Here is an 18648-nt window from a genome sequence, read left to right as displayed (position 1 = left end):
CGAAAAGTGTTCCCCCTACTTCTTTAGACAGTCCAAAGCACAGGCAAAGAGGAGGAGCATAGTTTCCGTTTTAAATGAAACAGGTGAGGAGATTAACGATCCTGATGGGATTGCTCAAGTTATCTCTAATCATTTTTCTATGTTTTTTAAAGCAGAAAAGGTTGACTACATGAAAGGTGCAACATTGTTAGACAATATAGACAGATTCATACCTGAAGATCTGAGAACAGAGCTAGATAAAGATTTTACTTTAGAAGAAATCCTGAGGGCAACCATGTCTTTGAAAAAGGGCAAGGTGCCAGGAATAGATGGGATCACAAAAGAATTTTATATAATATTTTGGGAAGACATTGGGTCATGGCTGTTAGAGTTGTTCACTTATATATGTACATCTGGGATTATGGGGGAATCCATGAGAAAAGGGGTGATATCCCTGCTGTTTAAAAAAGGTGATGTCAACAAAATATCAAACTACAGGCCTCTAACAATGCTTTGTACAGATTATAAGATTTTTAGTAAGGTTTTGACAAACCGTTTGGTGTCAGCTCTACCCTTAATCATCGGCTCAGATCAGACATGTGCAGTACCTGGCAGGCAACTAAACTGGAATTTACAAATGCATAGAGATATACTATCTTATTCTCAGGACAGAAATATACCACTAATTGTCCTCAGTCTTGACCAGGAAAAAGCCTTTGACAGAGTTGATCACAATTTTTTGTTTATGACACTAAAGAAATTTGGCTTCGGTGCTAGATTCAGGAGTTGGTTGAGGATTTTATACACAGAAGTCGGAAGCAGTGTTAATGTTAATGGCAACCTTGGTGAATTCTTTAAACAAACCAGAGGGGTCAGACAGGGATGTCCAGCATCAGCCCCCTTGTATGTGCTATTCATTGAAACGCTGGCATGTGCAATCAGGAAAAATGTTAACATCAAGGGTATACAGCTGCCTGGTGGTGAATCCTTGACCATATCCCAGTATGCAGATGACACTGTACTGTATTTAAAAGATGATTTCTGTCTGCGCGAAGCTATGCAGGTCATCGACACATTCTCAGTTGCTTCTGGTTCTAGAGTCAATACAGGAAAATCCCAAATCAAATACTTTGGAAAGTGGAAGGACAGAGTTGATAACCCTTTAGGGTTCTCTCTGTGTGCGGGGCCAATGACTTTACTGGGAATATCCTTTGGAAATAACAATGATGGAGAAACTAATTGGGAGACAAAATTGGGAAAAGTGCTGAAAAAACTAAATATGTGGAAATTAAGAAGGCTGTCCATTAGTGGTAAGATTTTGGTTATTAAATCTGATTTATTGCCGACATTACTTCATGTGGCTTATATTTTCCCCATGCCGGCTTTAGTTTGTTTAAAACTTCAAAAATCTCTGTTTCAGTTCATATGGGGAGGGTATGAATACATTAAAAGAGCTACAATGTATCAGCCGGTCGAAAGAGGTGGTAGGGACATGCCAAATTTAGGTTTGAAGTTCAAAGTTTTGTTTTTTTCAAATACATGTAGAATAATGTTAAACCCACCTGAACACAAATGCCAACCATTGATTAAATTCTGGCTCTCTATCCATCTGAGACCTCTTGTGGCGAAATGGGAAAACAGTTTTCCGAAAGCAGAGGTCATGCCAGATCATTATAAAAAAATGATAAGTTGGGCAAAGAAATACAAGGAGTGTTGGAAAAGAGATTCAGTAGTTAATCACAAAAAGCTGTATGAAACGTTGATTGCTAAGTTTGACCCTAAAGATGGTTTGCATGTTCATAGTGACGTGTGGAGAAGAACCCAATGCAAGAGTCTAGAAAACAGATTAAGAGATTTTAATTGGTTGGTGCTTCATAGGAAATTACCTGTGAGGAATACTCTATTTAATCATGATTTAACATTAAATAGGATATGCCCAAGACGTGGATGCAATGGGGTAGAAACCGTGGAACATGCATTATTTGAATGTCCCTTTGCAAAACAATTGTGGAAGAAATTGGGCCAAAGATTCGGTTTTCTAAAAGAGGTGAACTGGGAAAAAGTTCTGTTCATGGATTTTAGTTTAGAGGGGGACAAAGGTGTGTGCAAAGCCTTAGAACTTACATCAATTGTGAAGGCTAAGTTATGGGAGGTAAGAGGTAGTATAATAAATGAGACGGAAAAGTGGTCGATAGAAAACACTACACACAGTATTGAAGACATTATGCGGCGAAAACTTAAATTGGAGGCGAGCAAATGGGGCATCGACTCAATTAAAGATCGATGGAAAATTATTTTTGACAATCTGTAGACTGAACTCATGAAAGAGTCTTTTATTGTACCTCCTCTTATTTTCTTTTAGTCCGATAGAATTCTGGAGGTCTTAAGGTGTGGAGAGATGATGATCTTTGTAATGTAAAGTATTGTACCGCTCATGAGTGAATTAAATAAAAAAATATTCCAAAAAAAAAAAAAAAAAAAAAAAAATCTGTTCTTATCAGTTTAATATCTGATACGTCCCCTACCCGGGGACCATATATTAAATTGATTTTTGGAACTGGGAGATGGAATAGGGGCTTGCTCCGTCCACTCCACGCATCGACCTGGTATTGCAGTACCTCCAGGAACGGTGCACCCCCCTAACTTTGTCTAAAACTAAGCAACAATATACATCAATGCCTGAAGTTCAACTCACAAGTTTCTACTTAAAGTCATTCATTAGCTGTTTGTTATTTGGCGGTATATTTGACCATTTTATGCTGCGTTAATGTATAAGAAGTGCTTTACCAATATATTTTATTAACATCAATTTATTGACAGGTCAAAGGGAATATAAATAGAAGCTTGCTGAGCCACTACCTTTTTCTGTTTGCAACTTAAAGACACACTAAGATCACATGTAAGAATATAGAATAGGCAATTTAATACAAATACAGACTAGATATACATAATAAACAGCCCTCACTAAAGACAGAAAATATATCTGTAAAGTGCTTACATGATAGTTGCACAAAGACATTTAGATATTCTGGAAGTATCATGGCAGATTAAGTATACAATAAGAATGTTAGAAGTAAAATTGCAATTGTAATTTAGATATATGAAAAAATATATATGTATATATCAATGGGTATAATATCCTAATAGCATAGTATAGTGCATTACTTTTGTGAAAAGGTGTTTCACATTTATGGTAAAGCCTTAATACTTTTTTTGGGAAGGTTTTGTGACGGGATTTTGGGGGAATTAGTTACATTACGTTACATTACATTTCATTTAGCTGACGCTTTTATCCAAAGCGACTTACAATAAGTGCATTCAAACCCGAGGGTACATACCAGGGACGAAAAGAATCAAGAAAGTACAATTTCTTCAAGATAAAGCAAAACTACAAAGTGCCATAAGTAAGTGCCATTTAAGTACTACTAAAGTGTTAGTTTCAAAAAGTTGTTAGTTTTTTTTTTTTATTCAAGGTAAAGTCGGAAGAGGTATGTTTTTAGTTTTCGGCGGAAGATGTGTAAACTTTCTGATGTCCGGATGTCAATGGGGAGCTCATTCCACCATTTAGGAGCCAGGTTGAAAGGAGAACTCAGGTAACAGCTGAAAAATGTGGTTTGAAGGTTTTAGTAATTTTTTTTAAATTCCAGATGTGGGTCAAACCACTTTTGTCTCAGTCTGAATCAGTTTTAATTCACTTGAACTGACCACTGAGCGCTGTGTTTTTTCGGAGTTAAATTAGATAACAGAGACGATTTTATTCAGCCTTTCGTATGTAAATGTGGAATTGCATGATGGGAAAATCTACCAAATGAAATAACGTGAACAATCTTTGTCAGCCTTTGCATGAAACACTTTTTTCTGTATTTGTTTCACTTGTCAGATGTTTGGATTCCCAGTGATTCAGTGACCTATTTTGTTCCAGTTTGACGGACTGTGTTTAGAACGTGTTTTCAGACCTCTGAGTGAAGGGGACTGGGAGGAGAAGCGGTTTGATTCCTCAGTCACTTGTTTGGTATCGCTTCTCGGCCTTTTGGCTAAGATCAAGTGTAGTATCTGTTCTTATCAGTTTAATATCTGATACGTCCCCTACCCGGGGACCATATATTAAATTGATTTTTGGAACTGGGAGATGGAATAGGGGCTTGCTCCGTCCACTCCACGCATCGACCTGGTATTGCAGTACCTCCAGGAACGGTGCACCCCCCTAACTTTGTCTAAAACTAAGCAACAATATACATCAATGCCTGAAGTTCAACTCACAAGTTTCTACTTAAAGTCATTCATTAGCTGTTTGTTATTTGGCGGTATATTTGACCATTTTATGCTGCGTTAATGTATAAGAAGTGCTTTACCAATATATTTTATTAACATCAATTTATTGACAGGTCAAAGGGAATATAAATAGAAGCTTGCTGAGCCACTACCTTTTTCTGTTTGCAACTTAAAGACACACTAAGATCACATGTAAGAATATAGAATAGGCAATTTAATACAAATACAGACTAGATATACATAATAAACAGCCCTCACTAAAGACAGAAAATATATCTGTAAAGTGCTTACATGATAGTTGCACAAAGACATTTAGATATTCTGGAAGTATCATGGCAGATTAAGTATACAATAAGAATGTTAGAAGTAAAATTGCAATTGTAATTTAGATATATGAAAAAATATATATGTATATATCAATGGGTATAATATCCTAATAGCATAGTATAGTGCATTACTTTTGTGAAAAGGTGTTTCACATTTATGGTAAAGCCTTAATACTTTTTTTGGGAAGGTTTTGTGACGGGATTTTGGGGGAATTAGTTACATTACGTTACATTACATTTCATTTAGCTGACGCTTTTATCCAAAGCGACTTACAATAAGTGCATTCAAACCCGAGGGTACATACCAGGGACGAAAAGAATCAAGAAAGTACAATTTCTTCAAGATAAAGCAAAACTACAAAGTGCCATAAGTAAGTGCCATCGCTTCTCGGCCTTTTGGCTAAGATCTAGCCAGGTGAGAAGGGTTTGCGGACGTGGATTGTCATAATGACGTCAGCAACGGTTTCACAGCAGGGACTTCCCGTGCTGAAAAATACTTTGAGATTCATTTGGAAGAGTACTGAAGTTTTTTTGGATAGGAGAGAATTTGGAGTTAATATTCTTTTTGGAGCCTTGTCCCTCAAGATAGATGACCTCCTCTGCTTGCAGAGAAATGCCACCGACCGTTTTTTTGATGTTACGTTCTATAATCTCACCAAGATGGAGGAAACGAAAAGGTTGGCTGATCGTTTGGCTGATGGACCACTGAGGGAGTACCAGATTCAAAGCCTTTGCCGAACTGGTGAGCGGGTTTTCACAATTCATAAGTATAATCCCTGGGTAACTGAAGAAGCAACCAGATACTTCCTTTCTAAGCATGTGACAGTGATTTCGAGCATGAGGGAAATCAGGGACTCTCTTGACGTTTGGACTGGAAAAAGACAATGTCGTGTGCGGCTGAAGGATGACCCAGATGGTCACGATGGCTACCACCACCCCCCTGCCTCCTTCACCATAGGCACAAATAGAGGATATCTGTACTACTCGGGCCAGCCTATTTACTGCAGAAAATGCACAGACTTTGGTCACACGGCAGAATCCTGCAAGCAGGTGAGGTGCAGAAATTGCAAGGGTCTAGGACACAAAATGGGGACTTGTGACCGTTCCAGAAAATGCAATCTTTGTGGGTCTGAAGGACATTTATTTAAGCACTGCCCTGAGGTCCGCTCCTCCTATGCAAGCATTGTAAGGCGACCAATGTGCGAAGATCCTGATGCCTCCTCCCTGAGAGCAATTAACGAGGTAATTGATCAAATGTTTGGTGACAATGAGATTGAGGCAAATGTGGTTGATCCACCTGAACGAGCACCTCCCCCAGAGAAGAAGAAGGGGGAGGAGACTACAACCTCAGAGGAGAGCCAACCTGTTCCTGAGTGGACCACAGTGGAAAGCAGGGGAGGCAAGGGGAAAAAAAGGAGGATCGAGACAAGCGCTGTGCCCCTGGGAGTGGATAGCGTGTTCAGTGTTCTTTCTGAGGTTGTGGAGGAGTCGCAGGAGGAAGGGGAGATGGAGGGGCTGCAGGTGAACAGCGATCAGGATTTGAAGGCTGCTGCCAGGGTGGATGGGCTGGAGGGTGGAGAACATGGACAAATTCCAGTGCAGACTGAGGTGACAGACTCTGACGGCAGCATGCCCCCGTCCGGGTGTGTCCTGGTGGAGTCCCTGGCTCCGAACAACTCTGACAGGGATTTGGTTTCAGAGCAATGCTCATTGCTTCCAGAGGGTAATACCCCCAACTCAGGGCACGCGGTGCCCGAGGAAAAGACACATAGGGAAGGCATTGAATTTGACTGTGAAGTTGAAAATTAGAGAAAACACAGTGTCTCGTCTTTGATGGTTTGTTTGTTTGTTTTGTTTTTTGTCTCATTCCTCATTTACCAGAATGTCCTCATTACATATAGTTTCCATAAATGTTACAGGTTTGAGGAACAAGGCCAAAAGGGAAGTGGTCTTTTCTCATTTATGTTCAATCAGCTTTTCTTTATGCCTTTTGCAAGAGGTCCACTTGAAAAATGAAGACGACGTGAACCTATTCTCAAAAGAGTGGACCAAAGGTGAATCTAGGTGGAGCATTGGGGGGGTCCATTCATCTGGGGTGGGAACACTATGTGGGAATAATGAAGTCCAAGTGGTTGGCAGTTTTTCAGTGGTACAGGGGAGGGTTTTGGTAACAGATATTGACTGGAAGGGAAAGGGGTTAAGAGTTATTAACATATATGCCCACTCTTCTCCAAAGGAGAGAAGGGAGCTTTTTCTTAGTCTGGACACTGCTTTCATGACCAACCGCCATGTGGTAATTGGAGGAGACTTCAATTCCCAAAGTGAGGGCAGCAAGGCCGAGGCCAGTTTAATAAATATTGTTACAAAGTATAATTTGGTGGATTCATATAAAAAAGCTAACCAGACGATCTTGGCTTCACATGGTCAAATAGTAGAGGGGCGAAGAGTAGGATAGACTATATATTTTGTCCGGTAGAATTTCAGGTGACAGGGGCGAAAGTATCACCAGTTTTTTACACAGATCACAACATGCTCTCAGTAAAACTAACCTCAATGATGATCAAAAATGGTAAAGGGTATTGGAAATTAAACAACAATATTCTAGAGCTCCAGCAGTTTAGGGTAGCATTAAAGTGTTTTCTAAAAGATTGCTTTCATATGAGAGTATTTTATGAAAATGTCTGTGAATGGTGGGAAAGCACAAAGCTGCGTATTAGATACTACACACAGAATTACTCAAAAGAATCAAGGAAAGAGGAATTTAAATTATACTACCGACTGCAAAAAGCCATAAATAAATTAATGGAACAGAGAAATGCAGGTGGACAAATTGATAAGGACTTGCTGAAACATTTGCAAGATAAACAGAGGTTATTTTTTCACAACAGAGCAGAGGCCTATAAATTCCGGTGTCTTAGAGAGAAGTGGGAGAGTGACGAAAAGTGTTCCCCCTACTTCTTTAGACAGTCCAAAGCACAGGCAAAGAGGAGGAGCATAGTTTCCGTTTTAAATGAAACAGGTGAGGAGATTAACGATCCTGATGGGATTGCTCAAGTTATCTCTAATCATTTTTCTATGTTTTTTAAAGCAGAAAAGGTTGACTACATGAAAGGTGCAACATTGTTAGACAATATAGACAGATTCATACCTGAAGATCTGAGAACAGAGCTAGATAAAGATTTTACTTTAGAAGAAATCCTGAGGGCAACCATGTCTTTGAAAAAGGGCAAGGTGCCAGGAATAGATGGGATCACAAAAGAATTTTATATAATATTTTGGGAAGACATTGGGTCATGGCTGTTAGAGTTGTTCACTTATATATGTACATCTGGGATTATGGGGGAATCCATGAGAAAAGGGGTGATATCCCTGCTGTTTAAAAAAGGTGATGTCAACAAAATATCAAACTACAGGCCTCTAACAATGCTTTGTACAGATTATAAGATTTTTAGTAAGGTTTTGACAAACCGTTTGGTGTCAGCTCTACCCTTAATCATCGGCTCAGATCAGACATGTGCAGTACCTGGCAGGCAACTAAACTGGAATTTACAAATGCATAGAGATATACTATCTTATTCTCAGGACAGAAATATACCACTAATTGTCCTCAGTCTTGACCAGGAAAAAGCCTTTGACAGAGTTGATCACAATTTTTTGTTTATGACACTAAAGAAATTTGGCTTCGGTGCTAGATTCAGGAGTTGGTTGAGGATTTTATACACAGAAGTCGGAAGCAGTGTTAATGTTAATGGCAACCTTGGTGAATTCTTTAAACAAACCAGAGGGGTCAGACAGGGATGTCCAGCATCAGCCCCCTTGTATGTGCTATTCATTGAAACGCTGGCATGTGCAATCAGGAAAAATGTTAACATCAAGGGTATACAGCTGCCTGGTGGTGAATCCTTGACCATATCCCAGTATGCAGATGACACTGTACTGTATTTAAAAGATGATTTCTGTCTGCGCGAAGCTATGCAGGTCATCGACACATTCTCAGTTGCTTCTGGTTCTAGAGTCAATACAGGAAAATCCCAAATCAAATACTTTGGAAAGTGGAAGGACAGAGTTGATAACCCTTTAGGGTTCTCTCTGTGTGCGGGGCCAATGACTTTACTGGGAATATCCTTTGGAAATAACAATGATGGAGAAACTAATTGGGAGACAAAATTGGGAAAAGTGCTGAAAAAACTAAATATGTGGAAATTAAGAAGGCTGTCCATTAGTGGTAAGATTTTGGTTATTAAATCTGATTTATTGCCGACATTACTTCATGTGGCTTATATTTTCCCCATGCCGGCTTTAGTTTGTTTAAAACTTCAAAAATCTCTGTTTCAGTTCATATGGGGAGGGTATGAATACATTAAAAGAGCTACAATGTATCAGCCGGTCGAAAGAGGTGGTAGGGACATGCCAAATTTAGGTTTGAAGTTCAAAGTTTTGTTTTTTTCAAATACATGTAGAATAATGTTAAACCCACCTGAACACAAATGCCAACCATTGATTAAATTCTGGCTCTCTATCCATCTGAGACCTCTTGTGGCGAAATGGGAAAACAGTTTTCCGAAAGCAGAGGTCATGCCAGATCATTATAAAAAAATGATAAGTTGGGCAAAGAAATACAAGGAGTGTTGGAAAAGAGATTCAGTAGTTAATCACAAAAAGCTGTATGAAACGTTGATTGCTAAGTTTGACCCTAAAGATGGTTTGCATGTTCATAGTGACGTGTGGAGAAGAACCCAATGCAAGAGTCTAGAAAACAGATTAAGAGATTTTAATTGGTTGGTGCTTCATAGGAAATTACCTGTGAGGAATACTCTATTTAATCATGATTTAACATTAAATAGGATATGCCCAAGACGTGGATGCAATGGGGTAGAAACCGTGGAACATGCATTATTTGAATGTCCCTTTGCAAAACAATTGTGGAAGAAATTGGGCCAAAGATTCGGTTTTCTAAAAGAGGTGAACTGGGAAAAAGTTCTGTTCATGGATTTTAGTTTAGAGGGGGACAAAGGTGTGTGCAAAGCCTTAGAACTTACATCAATTGTGAAGGCTAAGTTATGGGAGGTAAGAGGTAGTATAATAAATGAGACGGAAAAGTGGTCGATAGAAAACACTACACACAGTATTGAAGACATTATGCGGCGAAAACTTAAATTGGAGGCGAGCAAATGGGGCATCGACTCAATTAAAGATCGATGGAAAATTATTTTTGACAATCTGTAGACTGAACTCATGAAAGAGTCTTTTATTGTACCTCCTCTTATTTTCTTTTAGTCCGATAGAATTCTGGAGGTCTTAAGGTGTGGAGAGATGATGATCTTTGTAATGTAAAGTATTGTACCGCTCATGAGTGAATTAAATAAAAAAATATTCCAAAAAAAAAAAAAAAAAAAAAAAATCTGTTCTTATCAGTTTAATATCTGATACGTCCCCTACCCGGGGACCATATATTAAATTGATTTTTGGAACTGGGAGATGGAATAGGGGCTTGCTCCGTCCACTCCACGCATCGACCTGGTATTGCAGTACCTCCAGGAACGGTGCACCCCCCTAACTTTGTCTAAAACTAAGCAACAATATACATCAATGCCTGAAGTTCAACTCACAAGTTTCTACTTAAAGTCATTCATTAGCTGTTTGTTATTTGGCGGTATATTTGACCATTTTATGCTGCGTTAATGTATAAGAAGTGCTTTACCAATATATTTTATTAACATCAATTTATTGACAGGTCAAAGGGAATATAAATAGAAGCTTGCTGAGCCACTACCTTTTTCTGTTTGCAACTTAAAGACACACTAAGATCACATGTAAGAATATAGAATAGGCAATTTAATACAAATACAGACTAGATATACATAATAAACAGCCCTCACTAAAGACAGAAAATATATCTGTAAAGTGCTTACATGATAGTTGCACAAAGACATTTAGATATTCTGGAAGTATCATGGCAGATTAAGTATACAATAAGAATGTTAGAAGTAAAATTGCAATTGTAATTTAGATATATGAAAAAATATATATGTATATATCAATGGGTATAATATCCTAATAGCATAGTATAGTGCATTACTTTTGTGAAAAGGTGTTTCACATTTATGGTAAAGCCTTAATACTTTTTTTGGGAAGGTTTTGTGACGGGATTTTGGGGGAATTAGTTACATTACGTTACATTACATTTCATTTAGCTGACGCTTTTATCCAAAGCGACTTACAATAAGTGCATTCAAACCCGAGGGTACATACCAGGGACGAAAAGAATCAAGAAAGTACAATTTCTTCAAGATAAAGCAAAACTACAAAGTGCCATAAGTAAGTGCCATTTAAGTACTACTAAAGTGTTAGTTTCAAAAAGTTGTTAGTTTTTTTTTTTTATTCAAGGTAAAGTCGGAAGAGGTATGTTTTTAGTTTTCGGCGGAAGATGTGTAAACTTTCTGATGTCCGGATGTCAATGGGGAGCTCATTCCACCATTTAGGAGCCAGGTTGAAAGGAGAACTCAGGTAACAGCTGAAAAATGTGGTTTGAAGGTTTTAGTAATTTTTTTTAAATTCCAGATGTGGGTCAAACCACTTTTGTCTCAGTCTGAATCAGTTTTAATTCACTTGAACTGACCACTGAGCGCTGTGTTTTTTCGGAGTTAAATTAGATAACAGAGACGATTTTATTCAGCCTTTCGTATGTAAATGTGGAATTGCATGATGGGAAAATCTACCAAATGAAATAACGTGAACAATCTTTGTCAGCCTTTGCATGAAACACTTTTTTCTGTATTTGTTTCACTTGTCAGATGTTTGGATTCCCAGTGATTCAGTGACCTATTTTGTTCCAGTTTGACGGACTGTGTTTAGAACGTGTTTTCAGACCTCTGAGTGAAGGGGACTGGGAGGAGAAGCGGTTTGATTCCTCAGTCACTTGTTTGGTATCGCTTCTCGGCCTTTTGGCTAAGATCAAGTGTAGTATCTGTTCTTATCAGTTTAATATCTGATACGTCCCCTACCCGGGGACCATATATTAAATTGATTTTTGGAACTGGGAGATGGAATAGGGGCTTGCTCCGTCCACTCCACGCATCGACCTGGTATTGCAGTACCTCCAGGAACGGTGCACCCCCCTAACTTTGTCTAAAACTAAGCAACAATATACATCAATGCCTGAAGTTCAACTCACAAGTTTCTACTTAAAGTCATTCATTAGCTGTTTGTTATTTGGCGGTATATTTGACCATTTTATGCTGCGTTAATGTATAAGAAGTGCTTTACCAATATATTTTATTAACATCAATTTATTGACAGGTCAAAGGGAATATAAATAGAAGCTTGCTGAGCCACTACCTTTTTCTGTTTGCAACTTAAAGACACACTAAGATCACATGTAAGAATATAGAATAGGCAATTTAATACAAATACAGACTAGATATACATAATAAACAGCCCTCACTAAAGACAGAAAATATATCTGTAAAGTGCTTACATGATAGTTGCACAAAGACATTTAGATATTCTGGAAGTATCATGGCAGATTAAGTATACAATAAGAATGTTAGAAGTAAAATTGCAATTGTAATTTAGATATATGAAAAAATATATATGTATATATCAATGGGTATAATATCCTAATAGCATAGTATAGTGCATTACTTTTGTGAAAAGGTGTTTCACATTTATGGTAAAGCCTTAATACTTTTTTTGGGAAGGTTTTGTGACGGGATTTTGGGGGAATTAGTTACATTACGTTACATTACATTTCATTTAGCTGACGCTTTTATCCAAAGCGACTTACAATAAGTGCATTCAAACCCGAGGGTACATACCAGGGACGAAAAGAATCAAGAAAGTACAATTTCTTCAAGATAAAGCAAAACTACAAAGTGCCATAAGTAAGTGCCATTTAAGTACTACTAAAGTGTTAGTTTCAAAAAGTTGTTAGTTTTTTTTTTTTTATTCAAGGTAAAGTCGGAAGAGGTATGTTTTTAGTTTTCGGCGGAAGATGTGTAAACTTTCTGATGTCCGGATGTCAATGGGGAGCTCATTCCACCATTTAGGAGCCAGGTTGAAAGGAGAACTCAGGTAACAGCTGAAAAATGTGGTTTGAAGGTTTTAGTAATTTTTTTTAAATTCCAGATGTGGGTCAAACCACTTTTGTCTCAGTCTGAATCAGTTTTAATTCACTTGAACTGACCACTGAGCGCTGTGTTTTTTCGGAGTTAAATTAGATAACAGAGACGATTTTATTCAGCCTTTCGTATGTAAATGTGGAATTGCATGATGGGAAAATCTACCAAATGAAATAACGTGAACAATCTTTGTCAGCCTTTGCATGAAACACTTTTTTCTGTATTTGTTTCACTTGTCAGATGTTTGGATTCCCAGTGATTCAGTGACCTATTTTGTTCCAGTTTGACGGACTGTGTTTAGAACGTGTTTTCAGACCTCTGAGTGAAGGGGACTGGGAGGAGAAGCGGTTTGATTCCTCAGTCACTTGTTTGGTATCGCTTCTCGGCCTTTTGGCTAAGATCAAGTGTAGTATCTGTTCTTATCAGTTTAATATCTGATACATCCCCTACCCGGGGACCATATATTAAATTGTTTTTTGGAACTGGGAGATGGAATAGGGGCTTGCTCCGTCCACTCCACGCATCGACCTGGTATTGCAGTACCTCCAGGAACGGTGCACCCCCCTAACTTTGTCTAAAACTAAGCAACCATATACATCAATGCCTGAAGTTCAACTCACAAGTTTCTACTTAAAGTCATTCATTAGCTGTTTGTTATTTGGCGGTATATTTGACCATTTTATGCTGCGTTAATGTATAAGAAGTGCTTTACCAATATATTTTATTAACATCAATTTATTGACAGGTCAAAGGGAATATAAATAGAAGCTTGCTGAGCCACTACCTTTTTCTGTTTGCAACTTAAAGACACACTAAGATCACATGTAAGAATATAGAATAGGCAATTTAATACAAATACAGACTAGATATACATAATAAACAGCCCTCACTAAAGACAGAAAATATATCTGTAAAGTGCTTACATGATAGTTGCACAAAGACATTTAGATATTCTGGAAGTATCATGGCAGATTAAGTATACAATGAGAATGTTAGAAGTAAAATTGCAATTGTAATTTAGATATATGAAAAAATATATATGTATATATCAATGGGTATAATATCCTAATAGCATAGTATAGTGCATTACTTTTGTGAAAAGGTGTTTCACATTTATGGTAAAGCCTTAATACTTTTTTTGGGAAGGTTTTGTGACGGGATTTTGGGGGAATTAGTTACATTACGTTACATTACATTTCATTTAGCTGACGCTTTTATCCAAAGCGACTTACAATAAGTGCATTCAAACCCGAGGGTACATACCAGGGACGAAAAGAATCAAGAAAGTACAATTTCTTCAAGATAAAGCAAAACTACAAAGTGCCATAAGTAAGTGCCATTTAAGTACTACTAAAGTGTTAGTTTCAAAAAGTTGTTAGTTTTTTTTTTTTTATTCAAGGTAAAGTCGGAAGAGGTATGTTTTTAGTTTTCGGCGGAAGATGTGTAAACTTTCTGATGTCCGGATGTCAATGGGGAGCTCATTCCACCATTTAGGAGCCAGGTTGAAAGGAGAACTCAGGTAACAGCTGAAAAATGTGGTTTGAAGGTTTTAGTAATTTTTTTTAAATTCCAGATGTGGGTCAAACCACTTTTGTCTCAGTCTGAATCAGTTTTAATTCACTTGAACTGACCACTGAGCGCTGTGTTTTTTCGGAGTTAAATTAGATAACAGAGACGATTTTATTCAGCCTTTCGTATGTAAATGTGGAATTGCATGATGGGAAAATCTACCAAATGAAATAACGTGAACAATCTTTGTCAGCCTTTGCATGAAACACTTTTTTCTGTATTTGTTTCACTTGTCAGATGTTTGGATTCCCAGTGATTCAGTGACCTATTTTGTTCCAGTTTGACGGACTGTGTTTAGAACGTGTTTTCAGACCTCTGAGTGAAGGGGACTGGGAGGAGAAGCGGTTTGATTCCTCAGTCACTTGTTTGGTATCGCTTCTCGGCCTTTTGGCTAAGATCAAGTGTAGTATCTGTTCTTATCAGTTTAATATCTGATACGTCCCCTACCCGGGGACCATATATTAAATTGATTTTTGGAACTGGGAGATGGAATAGGGGCTTGCTCCGTCCACTCCACGCATCGACCTGGTATTGCAGTACCTCCAGGAACGGTGCACCCCCCTAACTTTGTCTAAAACTAAGCAACCATATACATCAATGCCTTAAGTTCAACTCACAAGTTTCTACTTAAAGTCATTCATTAGCTGTTTGTTATTTGGCGGTATATTTGACCATTTTATGCTGCGTTAATGTATAAGAAGTGCTTTACCAATATATTTTATTAACATCAATTTATTGACAGGTCAAAGGGAATATAAATAGAAGCTTGCTGAGCCACTACCTTTTTCTGTTTGCAACTTAAAGACACACTAAGATCACATGTAAGAATATAGAATAGGCAATTTAATACAAATACAGACTAGATATACATAATAAACAGCCCTCACTAAAGACAGAAAATATATCTGTAAAGTGCTTACATGATAGTTGCACAAAGACATTTAGATATTCTGGAAGTATCATGGCAGATTAAGTATACAATAAGAATGTTAGAAGTAAAATTGCAATTGTAATTTAGATATATGAAAAAATATATATGTATATATCAATGGGTATAATATCCTAATAGCATAGTATAGTGCATTACTTTTGTGAAAAGGTGTTTCACATTTATGGTAAAGCCTTAATACTTTTTTTGGGAAGGTTTTGTGACGGGATTTTGGGGGAATTAGTTACATTACGTTACATTACATTTCATTTAGCTGGCGCTTTTATCCAAAGCGACTTACAATAAGTGCATTCAAACCCGAGGGTACATACCAGGGACGAAAAGAATCAAGAAAGTACAATTTCTTCAAGATAAAGCAAAACTACAAAGTGCCATAAGTAAGTGCCATTTAAGTACTACTAAAGTGTTAGTTTCAAAAAGTTGTTAGTTTTTTTTTTTTATTCAAGGTAAAGTCGGAAGAGGTATGTTTTTAGTTTTCGGCGGAAGATGTGTAAACTTTCTGATGTCCGGATGTCAATGGGGAGCTCATTCCACCATTTAGGAGCCAGGTTGAAAGGAGAACTCAGGTAACAGCTGAAAAATGTGGTTTGAAGGTTTTAGTAATTTTTTTTAAATTCCAGATGTGGGTCAAACCACTTTTGTCTCAGTCTGAATCAGTTTTAATTCACTTGAACTGACCACTGAGCGCTGTGTTTTTTCGGAGTTAAATTAGATAACAGAGACGATTTTATTCAGCCTTTCGTATGTAAATGTGGAATTGCATGATGGGAAAATCTACCAAATGAAATAACGTGAACAATCTTTGTCAGCCTTTGCATGAAACACTTTTTTCTGTATTTGTTTCACTTGTCAGATGTTTGGATTCCCAGTGATTCAGTGACCTATTTTGTTCCAGTTTGACGGACTGTGTTTAGAACGTGTTTTCAGACCTCTGAGTGAAGGGGACTGGGAGGAGAAGCGGTTTGATTCCTCAGTCACTTGTTTGGTATCGCTTCTCGGCCTTTTGGCTAAGATCAAGTGTAGTATCTGTTCTTATCAGTTTAATATCTGATACGTCCCCTACCCGGGGACCATATATTAAATTGATTTTTGGAACTGGGAGATGGAATAGGGGCTTGCTCCGTCCACTCCACGCATCGACCTGGTATTGCAGTACCTCCAGGAACGGTGCACCCCCCTAACTTTGTCTAAAACTAAGCAACCATATACATCAATGCCTTAAGTTCAACTCACAAGTTTCTACTTAAAGTCATTCATTAGCTGTTTGTTATTTGGCGGTATATTTGACCATTTTATGCTGCGTTAATGTATAAGAAGTGCTTTACCAATATATTTTATTAACATCAATTTATTGACAGGTCAAAGGGAATATAAATAGAAGCTTGCTGAGCCACTACCTTTTTCTGTTTGCAACTTAAAGACACACTAAGATCACATGTAAGAATATAGAATAGGCAATTTAATACAAATACAGACTAGATATACATAATAAACAGCCCTCACTAAAGACAGAAAATATATCTGTAAAGTGCTTACATGATAGTTGCACAAAGACATTTAGATATTCTGGAAGTATCATGGCAGATTAAGTATACAATAAGAATGTTAGAAGTAAAATTGCAATTGTAATTTAGATATATGAAAAAATATATATGTATATATCAATGGGTATAATATCCTAATAGCATAGTATAGTGCATTACTTTTGTGAAAAGGTGTTTCACATTTATGGTAAAGCCTTAATACTTTTTTTGGGAAGGTTTTGTGACGGGATTTTGGGGGAATTAGTTACATTACGTTACATTACATTTCATTTAGCTGGCGCTTTTATCCAAAGCGACTTACAATAAGTGCATTCAAACCCGAGGGTACATACCAGGGACGAAAAGAATCAAGAAAGTACAATTTCTTCAAGATAAAGCAAAACTACAAAGTGCCATAAGTAAGTGCCATTTAAGTACTACTAAAGTGTTAGTTTCAAAAAGTTGTTAGTTTTTTTTTTTTATTCAAGGTAAAGTCGGAAGAGGTATGTTTTTAGTTTTCGGCGGAAGATGTGTAAACTTTCTGATGTCCGGATGTCAATGGGGAGCTCATTCCACCATTTAGGAGCCAGGTTGAAAGGAGAACTCAGGTAACAGCTGAAAAATGTGGTTTGAAGGTTTTAGTAATTTTTTTTAAATTCCAGATGTGGGTCAAACCACTTTTGTCTCAGTCTGAATCAGTTTTAATTCACTTGAACTGACCACTGAGCGCTGTGTTTTTTCGGAGTTAAATTAGATAACAGAGACGATTTTATTCAGCCTTTCGTATGTAAATGTAAAAATTGCATGATGGGAAAATCTACCAAATGAAATAACGTGAACAATCTTTGTCAGCCTTTGCATGAAACACTTTTTTCTGTATTTGTTTCACTTGTCAGATGTTTGGATTCCCAGTGATTCAGTGACCTATTTTGTTCCAGTTTGACAGACTGTGTTTAGAACGTGTTTTCAGACCTCTGAGTGAAGGGGACTGGGAGGAGAAGCGGTTTGATTCCTCAGTCACTTGTTTGGTATCGCTTCTCGGCCTTTTGGCTAAGATCAAGTGTAGTATCTGTTCTTATCAGTTTAATATCTGATACGTCCCCTACCCGGGGACCATATATTAAATTGATTTTTGGAACTGGGAGATGGAATAGGGGCTTGCTCCGTCCACTCCACGCATCGACCTGGTATTGCAGTACCTCCAGGAACGGTGCACCCCCCTAACTTTGTCTAAAACTAAGCAACAATATACATCAATGCCTGAAGTTCAACTCACAAGTTTCTACTTAAAGTCATTCATTAGCTGTTTGTTATTTGGCGGTATATTTGACCATTTTATGCTGCGTTAATGTATAAGAAGTGCTTTACCAATATATTTTATTAACATCAATTTATTGACAGGTCAAAGGGAATATAAATAGAAGCTTGCTGAGCCACTACCTTTTTCTGTTTGCAACTTAAAGACACACTAAGATCACATGTAAGAATATAGAATAGGCAATTTAATACAAATACAGACTAGATATACATAATAAACAGCCCTCACTAAAGACAGAAAATATATCTGTAAAGTGCTTACATGATAGTTGCACAAAGACATTTAGATATTCTGGAAGTATCATGGCAGATTAAGTACACAATAAGAATGTTAGAAGTAAAATTGCAATTGTAATTTAGATATATGAAAAAATATATATGTATATATCAATGGGTATAATATCCTAATAGCATAGTATAGTGCATTACTTTTGTGAAAAGGTGTTTCACATTTATGGTAAAGCCTTAATACTTTTTTTGGGAAGGTTTTGTGACGGGATTTTGGGGGAATTAGTTACATTACGTTACATTACATTTCATTTAGCTGACGCTTTTATCCAAAGCGACTTACAATAAGTGCATTCAAACCCGAG

At 37.4% G+C, this 18648-nt stretch overlaps 8 non-coding genes across 8 annotated transcripts; all 8 read left to right on the top strand.

Moving 5' to 3' along the window:
* The first annotated feature begins 2434 nt into the window (after positions 1 to 2434).
* Positions 2435 to 2619, top strand: LOC133949220 (U2 spliceosomal RNA). Its single transcript, XR_009920143.1, has one exon. It is a non-coding gene; the product is annotated as a U2 spliceosomal RNA (small nuclear RNA).
* Positions 2620 to 3993: 1374 nt separating this feature from the next.
* LOC133949203 (U2 spliceosomal RNA) lies at positions 3994 to 4184 on the top strand. Its single transcript, XR_009920127.1, has one exon. It is a non-coding gene; the product is annotated as a U2 spliceosomal RNA (small nuclear RNA).
* A 5763-nt stretch (positions 4185 to 9947) lies between these two features.
* LOC133949217 (U2 spliceosomal RNA) lies at positions 9948 to 10131 on the top strand. Its single transcript, XR_009920140.1, has one exon. It is a non-coding gene; the product is annotated as a U2 spliceosomal RNA (small nuclear RNA).
* Positions 10132 to 11505: 1374 nt separating this feature from the next.
* LOC133949202 (U2 spliceosomal RNA) lies at positions 11506 to 11696 on the top strand. Its single transcript, XR_009920126.1, has one exon. It is a non-coding gene; the product is annotated as a U2 spliceosomal RNA (small nuclear RNA).
* Positions 11697 to 13071: 1375 nt separating this feature from the next.
* On the top strand, positions 13072 to 13262 carry LOC133949215 (U2 spliceosomal RNA). Its single transcript, XR_009920138.1, has one exon. It is a non-coding gene; the product is annotated as a U2 spliceosomal RNA (small nuclear RNA).
* Positions 13263 to 14637: 1375 nt separating this feature from the next.
* Positions 14638 to 14828, top strand: LOC133949201 (U2 spliceosomal RNA). Its single transcript, XR_009920125.1, has one exon. It is a non-coding gene; the product is annotated as a U2 spliceosomal RNA (small nuclear RNA).
* A 1374-nt stretch (positions 14829 to 16202) lies between these two features.
* LOC133949230 (U2 spliceosomal RNA) lies at positions 16203 to 16393 on the top strand. The gene has a single exon (XR_009920152.1). It is a non-coding gene; the product is annotated as a U2 spliceosomal RNA (small nuclear RNA).
* A 1375-nt stretch (positions 16394 to 17768) lies between these two features.
* LOC133949229 (U2 spliceosomal RNA) lies at positions 17769 to 17959 on the top strand. Its single transcript, XR_009920151.1, has one exon. It is a non-coding gene; the product is annotated as a U2 spliceosomal RNA (small nuclear RNA).
* Positions 17960 to 18648: the final 689 nt, after the last annotated feature.

The sequence above is a fragment of the Platichthys flesus genome, chromosome 23, assembly GCF_949316205.1.
Source record: "Platichthys flesus chromosome 23, fPlaFle2.1, whole genome shotgun sequence".
Lineage (NCBI taxonomy): Eukaryota > Metazoa > Chordata > Actinopteri > Pleuronectiformes > Pleuronectidae > Platichthys > Platichthys flesus.
This window is presented reverse-complemented; position numbering and strand designations above follow the sequence as displayed.